Raw genomic sequence first — 10,596 nt, 5'->3', positions numbered from 1 at the left:
TGTCTCTTCTTTTCTCGTTCATTCTGCTTTCCAAATTTTCGTAATTTCTCCCAGCCTTCTTTCTTCTCCTTTTCTCTCTTATCCTCTTTGCTTTCTATCGAAACTATCGTAATTTTTCTAAATCTCTTCTCTCTACCTCGTTTCTTATGCTTTCAAACTTTCATAACTTCTTCATACCTGCTCTCTCTCCTTTCCGTCGCTTTCTGTCGGGATAATCGTTTTTTTTTCTTCTTCTCTCCTCCTCGTTTATCCTGCTTTCAAAAATTTCATGGTCTTCTCTCTCTCTTTCTCCTTCCTTCCGTCTTTCAACAAGATCATCGCGAATTTCTTCAATCCCTTTTTTTCCTTCATTTGGAAGCTTTTGTTTTTCTGTTTCTCGGTCGGTCTGTCAGTCTATCTAACTCTGCCTGCATGTTTTTTTTCTCTCTCCCCCTTGCCTATCTGCATGTCTGTCTGTCGTTCTGTCTGTCTGTCTGTCTGTCTGTCTCTTTTCTCACCCCCCCATCCCTCCCTCACTCATTCTGTCATCCCTCTCTCTCTCCCTCCCTCCTCCCTTCCTCTTTTACCTCTTCTCCCTCACTCATTCTGCCATCCCTCTCTCTCTCCCTCCCTCCTCCCTTCCTCTTTTTCCTCTTCTCCCTCACTCATTCTGTCATCCCTCTCTCTCTCCCTCCCTCCTACCTTCCTCTTTTTCCTCCTCTCCCTCACTCATTCTGCCATCCCTCTCTCCCTCCCTCCCTCCTCCCTTCCTCTTTTTCCTCCTCTCCCTCACTCATTCTGCCCAGGAGCTCAAGGTTGTAAAACTCCAACGATGCCATTAGCCCTGCCATGAACAATTCATAACGAGCCTGCATGCCTATACGCAAAAAAAAAAAAAAAAAAAAAAAAAATCGTGCATGACTCACAGGTTAAATGATCACCTTATCGTGAAATGTTTTTGTTTTGTTGCGCGATTTAATTGTTGTCATTGTTACTGTTATTGTGATTATTGTTGTTTGTTTATCATTCAAAAGTGCTTATGATAATGGATAAAGGGGAAGCTAGTGAAAATGATAATAATGATAATAAGATAATGATAACAATATTGATAATAACAATATAATGATAGCAATGAATAATGTTAATAATAATGTAATAAAGTAGAATTACAATAATGAATAATATCAATAATGATGGTAATAATATTAATGATAATAAAGATAATAATAGCAATAAACAAACAACAATAAACAAACAACAACAATAATAATAATGATAATGGTAATGATAACGGTAATTATAACGATAATGATAATAACGATAACAATAATGATAATGATAATGATAATGAAAGTAATAACAATACTAATAACAATAAAAAGGATAGTAATATTAATAACAACAATTATAACAACAATAACAATAATAATGATGATAATGATGATGATAATTATGATGATGATGATGATGATGATGATGACAATTATGGTAATGATAGTAATGATTATAATGCCAATTATGATAATAATGGTGATATTCTTATAACTACAGCAGCAACTACTGCTAAAGCATTATCAACAGTAATAAAGATAATAATAATAATGCTGCTGATATAGTTAATAATCACTATAAGAGTGAAAATAATAATGACAATAACATGATATTGATAACATCAATTCCACTACAAGTAGCGGCAGAAGCAATGAAAATCCTAACTATCACAACAATAATGACGATAAGGACGATGGTGATGATGGTACAATATGCCTATAGTGACAAAATGCCTATAAACTCTAGCAACTCCTGTTAATATGATCATAATGAATGCCTTCAGCTTTACTGCATCAATTAATTCATCATAACCTACACTTAACCAACATACTAATTGCATGTGTGCAGACAAATGAAAAGTATAAAAATCAAAGCGAAAAGCAAATAAATAAATGTATACACGAATGAACAGATAAATGAATAAGTAGATAAAATGATTAACAATATATAGATAGATGGATAGATAAACGAAAAACATAGAATAAAAAGTTACAAGGTAATTCGAACAGAATGACCCTCACTAAATACCCAGTATCATGCGCTAGTGCGGTGCTTACACCCCACACAACACATCGTTATGAACCATGCTTCATTCCCTTGTTTATGAGGGGCATGGGAGTGAGCAGACATGGAGCGAAGGCACGTGCGTGAAACACTGCTGGTTGATGGTGTTGGGGAAAGAGAGGGAAAAAGAAGGGTGGGGAAAGAGGCTGGTAGGTGGGGAAGAGAGGGAAGAGGGAAGGAGCGAGTGGGTGGGGAGGGAGAAGGGAGAATTAGGGGGAGAAAATGGAAGAAGAAATGAAAGAGGACAAAAGGAAGAGGGAAGAAGGAAAAGCAGGGTTCGTTATAGAAGAAAGGGAAGGGGGTTGGAAAAAAAATATGAAAAAGGAGGGGGTGAAAGTAAGAAATGGAAGGAAGGGATAAAGGTAATGAAAGAGGGGGAGGGATAAAGGTAATGCAAGGAGAGGGATAAAGGTAATACCAGGAGAGGGATAACAGTAATGGAAGGAACGGAGGGATAAAGATTATAAAACAAGGGAGTGATATGTGAGAAAAGGAGAGGAGGAGAGGAGGGATAAAGCTTAAAAAAGAGGGAGAAAAAAGGTAAAAAAAGGAGGGTAGGAAAAAAAGAGGGGAGAGATAAGGATGAAGAGAGAAAGGGAGGGTTAAGGGTAATAAAAGGAGAAGAAGGGTAACGGATAAAGGCAATAACAGAAAATGAAGGATAAATGTAAAAAAAAGAGGGGGATAAAGGTAAAAAAAGAGGAGAGGAAAAGAAAATGAAAAGGGAGCGACAAAGGTAAAGTAAAAAGGAAAAGAGGGACATAGATGACAAAGGGGAGGGGGATAAAGATAAAGATAAGATGAAGAGAGAAGAATAAAGGTAAAAAATGAGGGGAGGGATAAAGGTAATGAAAGGAAGGAAAGGATAAGGGCAATAAAAGATGGGAAGGGATGAAGGTAACTGTGAGTAGACAAGAAAAGGGCGGGGGGGGGGGGTAGGCTTGAACGAAAAGGAGGAGAAATCGATGTATGGGCAGGAAATGGGTAGGGACAGGGTACGAAAAGGAAATCAAAGTAAAATAACCTGTCAAAAGATTTAACATGTCCCTACAAAAGTGAATGAATAAATAAAATAAAATAAAAGTTAAAAGAGAAAAAACAAGTAAAAGAAATGAAGCAAAGAATGAAACGCAGATGACTAATCATAGTCATCAATACTAGAAAAAAAATCAGCTGATATTCATCTGCAATGATCTGATTTCCGTTTCAACTCGCCAATTCATCAGTTAAGTGTGATTCATTGCAAATCTTTATTATGGTAATACTTGGAAAATCTTCCTTACGTAAACGCGTGGATACACACATACGTACATATACACACACGCGCGTGCGTGCGTGTGCGTGAAGCCAAGTCCAAGGAAGCCCACGACAGTGAATAAGATACACGAAAGTTGATAAAAATAACAATACGTATCATTACTATCATTATCAGTGTAATTGTTACTATCACTTTAGCATTGCATATTAGCAGTTGCCATTGTCACCACTATTATTTTCTCATTATTACTTAATCATCAGTCTTATAAACATTGCCTTTATCATTGCTGTTATCATTATGAGCACTGTATACGGATGTTATAGTCATCGAAAGGAACACACAAATGAACTAAAACACGTATACCAGTGAGTTATAGAAACAAGTAAAAGGGCTGTAGAACGTTAATAATAAGCATATGAACAAGGAAATTAGTGAAGGGAGTAGTTAGAAGAATACGAAAGAAATCGAGATAGGAAACAGCTAAAGAAAGATAAACATATAAAGCTAAAGAACGAGAGGCGAAGAAGCACTTTCTCAGCAAGTAATAATTATACTCAACACGGAAGGGCGATAAGAGAACGCTCAAGATATGGGACTTTGACCTTTACGTCTGCACTCGGCAAGTTGGGGCGTGTGGGAAGTTCATGGACGGAGGTCGGGTGGGGGAAGGGGGTGCGTAGGCTGCGATGGATGTTCCCAACTCAGTATAATCAGACCTGGGGTATTAATGATTGTTGTGTGTAAGAAATCCCTTTCAAAAGAAGTCCGATAAGGGGAAAAGAGAAAAGTTTTTGTAGCTTTTGATTAATATTGAAGGAGTCGTGATTAGGATAGATGAGAGTGAACAAAAAAAAAAAAAATATATATATATATATAATGTATTTATGCAAAGATCCTATTTTTTATCTTTCTTTTTTATTCCTTTTCGTGAAAATATTTATCACAAACATGCTCGTTAACAAATAAATCTACATACATATATACATATATACATATATATATATATATATATATATATATATATATATATATATATATATATATATATATATATATATATATGAAAACACACGGTAAAAAAGTCTACTGAGCAAGAGGAGGAGAAGGGGGAGGCATTGCCACACCACGGGAATACTCATTCCTTGAGCAAACTTCCCGTTTTCACCAAAAGAATGAATTTTTTTTTATTTAAATACATACATATATAGATAGGTAGATATATGAACAGACACTCAGAATCTCTCTCTCTCTCTCTCTCTCTCTCTCTCTCTCTCTCTCTCTCTATATATATATATATATATATATATATATATATATATATATATATATATATATGTGCAATATTGGGTTAGTCTAACTTAGATACAATAGTGATGCCCGACAGTAGTTCAGTCCGTGTATGATTAAAGGTTATAGGACATCACTCTATACAAAACAGCTGCTGCCTTGTAGTTCAGTCCGTGCATAGTCAAAGGCTATGGGAGTTCACCCTATACAATATAATCCATTACCTTGTGGCATCTATAAGTTGAAAAAGCTTAGTCAACTCCTGCGACGCATACATATATATGTATATATATACATATATATGTATATATACATATATATATATATTTATATATATGTATATATATAGATATATATATATATATATATACATGTGTGTGTATATATATATATATATATATATATATATATATATATATATATATATATATATATATATATATATATATATATACACGTGTGTGCGTGTGTGTCTGTCTGTGTATGAGTATAAATGTGTATAGTGTCCCATTTTTATGAAATTCCTAAATAAATATGCGAGAAACCAAGTTTATTCATATTCTTAGCATCAACAGATGAGCCATTGCAGTTTTAATTGTCATCACGGTCCAACGCCTTAAGACTCTCTTTATCCAATTTCGACCACCTTCAGTTACCGTCAGACGCAAGCCTCTCCGACTTTTTACAGCGTCTCTTCCTCAAGCTGTGGCAGGTCACAGAGCTCAATGGCATACACCATGCTTTTGAGTAAGCCCTACAGAAAAAAAAATCCAAGGTGTGAGGTCAGGGGAATTTGGAATCCACTCCAGGGAATCTCTTCCAACGATCTATCGGTCAGGACACTTGATGTTCAGGAAAATCCCTCATTAACATGGTAAAGCACCTGGGGGGGGGGGAGTACTCCTCACAAACTTCTGCAGGTAATTTCCCCCTGTAATGGTGATCTTGTTACCGGATTGCAGAAGAAAAATTGTCCTATTGTCCAATCAGCCAGTGCTAGAATTGGCACACTAAAACCCCTGCTCCAGAAAGTCTCGTTCAAGAATTTCTGCTGGGTTTGATTTCTTCAAATTCGACAGTTGTGTCTGCTTAACCGAACAGAGAGATGGAAGACTGCTAAACTAAGAGTGTTCCACATATTCTACATGGACATCATAATCCGCTTGAAGTGTTTGAAGAACCCAAGTCGATAAGGTTACAGCTTTATTAGTCACCGAAGCATCTGCTGAATCAAACTTCTGGAACAGCCCTCGGACTTTCCCTGGCTTTGCGCGAACGCCTGCTCCAGGAGTTTGGTACTTTCATCAGTGGGGGTAGTAGCAGGCCTTCCGATGTGTGGTCTGTCAAACTTGCCATGGGTAGCTTAAATTTTGCTACAGTTTGTAGCAGTATGACAGCCATTAAGCTTCTCAGCTCGTGCTGAACTGCAATAGGGGACTTAAAAAACTCTTGCTAAGTGGCAATCTTATAACACTGCTCCAACTACAATAAGCAAGCCATGGGCTAGATAATTGATATGGTTTCAAAATTTAAGATGTCAAATATAGACCTCACATCTCATTTAATGATAACTGAAATTAAATAGAAAAAAAAAATATATATCAACTTTTGGGACACCCTGTCTATATAAATACATGTTCATAAGCTTATGATTGGGCAGCAGTACGTTGAGAACGTCATTTTGCGCCATAAATTTTAGGTTGACGACATCTACAGAGAGAGGAGAATCTCAGGTCAGGTGGCTGGGGACACCCTCGCTCGTCTTCCACAGGTGCGCGGGGTGAAATGGGCACGACCCCAAGGAACCGACGATTTCTCCAAAGCACTAAAAGCGTCCAGAGAAGGTCCAAGCTCCGTCGAAGTACCATAACTACAGCTACTTTATTCCATCACTTGGAGACGGGATCTTGTATCCAGACACGCAATCCAATCTGCAGTGGCTGCAATGGTCTCGTGTGTAAGTCTTACAAGGGCTTAGTAGCTTGTGTCCTCACAGCTGTATGGCGATCACACTCTTCTGTCTTTGCTTGCCATTCTGGGTCAAAAGACGAGCTGTGGGCTGGGACACAGAAACGTAGGGGGGTGGCCAGACAAAACTTGCACAAGGGAAGGACCCTCCTGACGTGTGTATCATAGTTCTAACAATCCACAGTCGAAAGCTTCATTCAAGATACCAGAAGGGTGACCTATTTAATTGGGTATTTCAGAGCCTGCACTGCAGCTTCTATGTGACCATTACTTGGTAGGTAATGGAGAGAGGATGTATTGTGGCGAACACCCTATTGACACAGAAAGTCATCAAAATCTCGGGTTGGAAACTGAAGTCCTCCATCAGTGCGTAGCCAAACTGGGACTCCTAGGTCATGGAAGAATCTCCTGAAGAAACTGATGGTTGCTGCAGCTGTAGCGTCAGTGCCACAGCATGCTATCACAGGCCATCCTGAGGGCCATTCAACATATTCAAGGAAAGACTTCCCTGCTGTACTGAAAAAGTCTGCTGACCAAGGGTTTGGTGGGTGCTTCTTCTGTCAGCATGGGCTCTTGTTGCTGAATTAGCAGAAGTACTTGACAAATTTTACATGATCTGTCTGCATTTGTGATATCTTAATTGATACCAGGCCATGATACAGTTTGTCAGGCAAGAGACTTTTTGGCCTCCACGCCATGGTGACTGTCATGCAGGCGAGCCAACACTTCTCGGGGAAGGATGGAAGGGACTACAAGGTGGGGTCCAAGGATGAGCTCCTCATCATGGTACAAAGTTCTTTCCAGTATGGGAGTAAATCAGGGTCCGAAACATCATGGTTGACAGGGAAACCATGAATCACATCGTTGAGAAGTTTGATGTATACCGATTCATCACGAACTGCTGTTCATATTTCATCAAGCACCAAGTCACTTGTCTGCATTGTACATGATACTGCACTCAGAGTGGCCATATGGTGAGTAACTACACTTCTGACATAGTGATTAGGAGTGACATCTTTGGGGGATGGTAAGTCCACTGGAGCACGGGAAAGGGCATCTGGAACTGACAGTTCCTTTCCTTAATGCCATGTAGCTGTGAAGACATAACCCGCTATGTTCTTAAGGCATAGCAGTCGGGGGTAATCAACAGCATCTAATGTGTATGAGTTAAGTATGGTCACCAGATATCTATGGTCTGTCATTAGTATGGCAAACCAAGCAGGTAATACTTGCACTTCATTATAGCCCATACTACTGCCACTAGTTCCAACTTACTTGTGGCATATCTCGTCTCCACATCTGCAAGAAACCAGGAACTACCTTGCACTAATTGCCATTCTCCAGGCTTATGTTCTTGCAACGGAGGATAACCTATGTCATACAGGTGGGAAGCATCCGTCTGAAGAATGGTCTTGAGCACTGGGTCGAAATGGGTGAGAACAGGTGGTTGTGATAAGGCTTTCTTCATGTGGCTCAGTGCTGCATCATGGTCATCAGAAATCCATATGAAGGCATGTTTGGGACTCATGAGGCAATGGCAGGGGTGAACTCGGCCAGTTAGTTCACTAAGCCCATAAAAGATTGCAGGTCTGTAAGGTTAGGCAGCTTTGGGAATTCAGCAATGGCAAGGACCTTCTCTTCAATAGCTGAAATTCCATTATCTGACAGTATATACCCACAGAATGACACTTTTGAGGCTGCAAACATGAACTTGATAGAATTCATGGTAATGGCATGTGCCTGGCATCTCATTAGAATTTCCTGTACTCCTTTAAGGTGGGATGCATAGTCCTCATCCCATAGAAAGACGCTGTCTACACACTACTGCACTCCCTCGAGGGCTACGTCACCGCGACGGCAGTAGTCGTCACCTGTGGCCGCGAAGCTCATGGATCCACGACAAAATGCAAAAGTGATCATAAGGGGTGATGACTGTTAAATGTTGATCTTGCTCCTCTAAAGGTATCTACCAATAGCCGTATAAGGCATCCAATGTGGGAAAGTACCATGCCTTTGGATCGACGCACAACAAAATGAAGAGTCGGTGAGGGATGGGCAGGATGGAACACTTGACTGTTGAGTTTGGCTACAGCCTCTAAGGGGTGACACCAATTTGATGGTTCATCACTTGCCTGAGTATTGATACCCTGAACCACCAAGGAGTCCAACTCTTTTTTGACGTCATCCCACTATGCAAGGGGAATGCCAAACCATTTTCCTTCACGAAAATCCTCATAGGGGGTCCACACATCTTGAGCTTTGTACCCTGGCAGAAATCTTCCTTCGTTATGAGAACGTCTGAAAATTCTTGCAGGTAAAACTTCTACGACTCATTAGGGGATGCAGAGAGTGGAGGAGGTCGTGGGTAAAAGAAAGGGAGCCGTTGTGATGGAAGAGGTGGAGCTGGCTGGTGGCATGTGGCCTCCTGGGGTGGCACTGAATGCTGAGCAGGCATAACTTAGGAAGTTGTAGCAATCTTCACAACCTGTGCAGCCTGCAGGCTCTTCCTGGGAGAGCGTTTGCCACTCGTCTACTTTCACTGGCATGGACCTGGCTGTTCTTGATCTGTCGTGGGTAGTGCTTGGGGATAATGTGAAGGTGCTGTGTGTGGCTCCAGGACAACAGAGGTCATGGTAATGAGCACAACACATTTATCCAACCCTGTATGGTTACTGCACCATATGTCATAGTGGCATATCTTGATCCAAGGAGAGTACAGCTCATATGTGAGAAATTCAATGTCTTTATTCAATCCGAAGTCTGTAGAGGTGTCCAGGTCATCTGAGGTTTATCCTAGAAACTCTAGGAGGTTAATATCTATCACTGTTTTGTCAAATGCTGCATTAGGTATGCAGTCCACATATGCGGGTCTCCTGACTGCACTAACAAACTAATTGTCAGGGATGCAGTACCTATATAGAATTCAGTTTCGACTGCGCAGACCTTGGCTATGCTGCGTGAACCCAAGAGAACATTTCCTTGTGATAGTGGTGTCATTTTCTTCTTTGTGGGCTGATAACAGCTGGCAAAATGACCTACTTTGCCACAGATACGACAATTACTGGTAGAAACAGGGCACTTCTTAATATGTGACTTGTATCCACATTTGTCACAATGTTCCTTTGGCTGGGGTCGTGGAGACTGGTGAGAGCAACTTGTGGCTCTACAGCGGGGTTCTTCAACCACTATCTCTAGCAGCTCTCCTCTTTCTCTGCTTATAAGCTGACACTGCACGTGTAGCTAATTGCAATGGGCGTAGTTACTTGAATAGTAGTCACTTTAGTCTTACAAGTCCTACACACCGTTATTATGTCATCAAGGGTGGCGTCGGACTTCAACTCTAGAAGACATTGTTTGGTTTCTTCATCTTGAACACCTATTAAGATGGCATGCTTGATTTGGGTCTCGACATTGCTCTGTCCCTTACACAGGTCCACATTATCTGCAGCTTCCTTCATGCACACATAAACATCGGTATTTATCATTGTGGGCCTGTTTACACTGGGAAAATGCAGACGTCCTAAAGCCTCGTTCCTTTTGTCTCGCACGAAGTCCTGGATTCACTGGAGGACATCCATCAGAGGCAGATCTGAAGCTGGAGACACACCTAAACTGTGCTCCAGTGTTTTACTCATGTCAGCAGATAACACGAACGCAACTGTATTAATTGCTTATGCTGAGGCAGTCTCCATTCTTTGTACAACTGAAGCCTTTGGTGCTGGAGTTCCTGAAGAAGGCGCCGAAGCCGGAAGGCCGTGGCGACAGCAGGCTGTGGTCCTACAGTCTGTGGGGGAGTCGGAGACGAGTTGAGGGCAGCAAACAGATGTAAGAATCTTTGTTCCTCAGCCTTCCTTCTCTGCTCATTGTCCTCTCTTCTATGGCTGTTTTCCTTCTGTCTTCGCCTATCTTCCTCTTGTCGTCGGTGATCTTTTTCTTCTCTACGACTGGCTTCCTTTCGTTTCTCATCCTCTTGTCGATGTTGTGTTTCC

This window comes from Penaeus monodon, chromosome 6 (assembly GCF_015228065.2).
Source record: "Penaeus monodon isolate SGIC_2016 chromosome 6, NSTDA_Pmon_1, whole genome shotgun sequence".
Lineage (NCBI taxonomy): Eukaryota > Metazoa > Arthropoda > Malacostraca > Decapoda > Penaeidae > Penaeus > Penaeus monodon.
Note: the sequence above shows the minus strand (reverse complement) of the source record.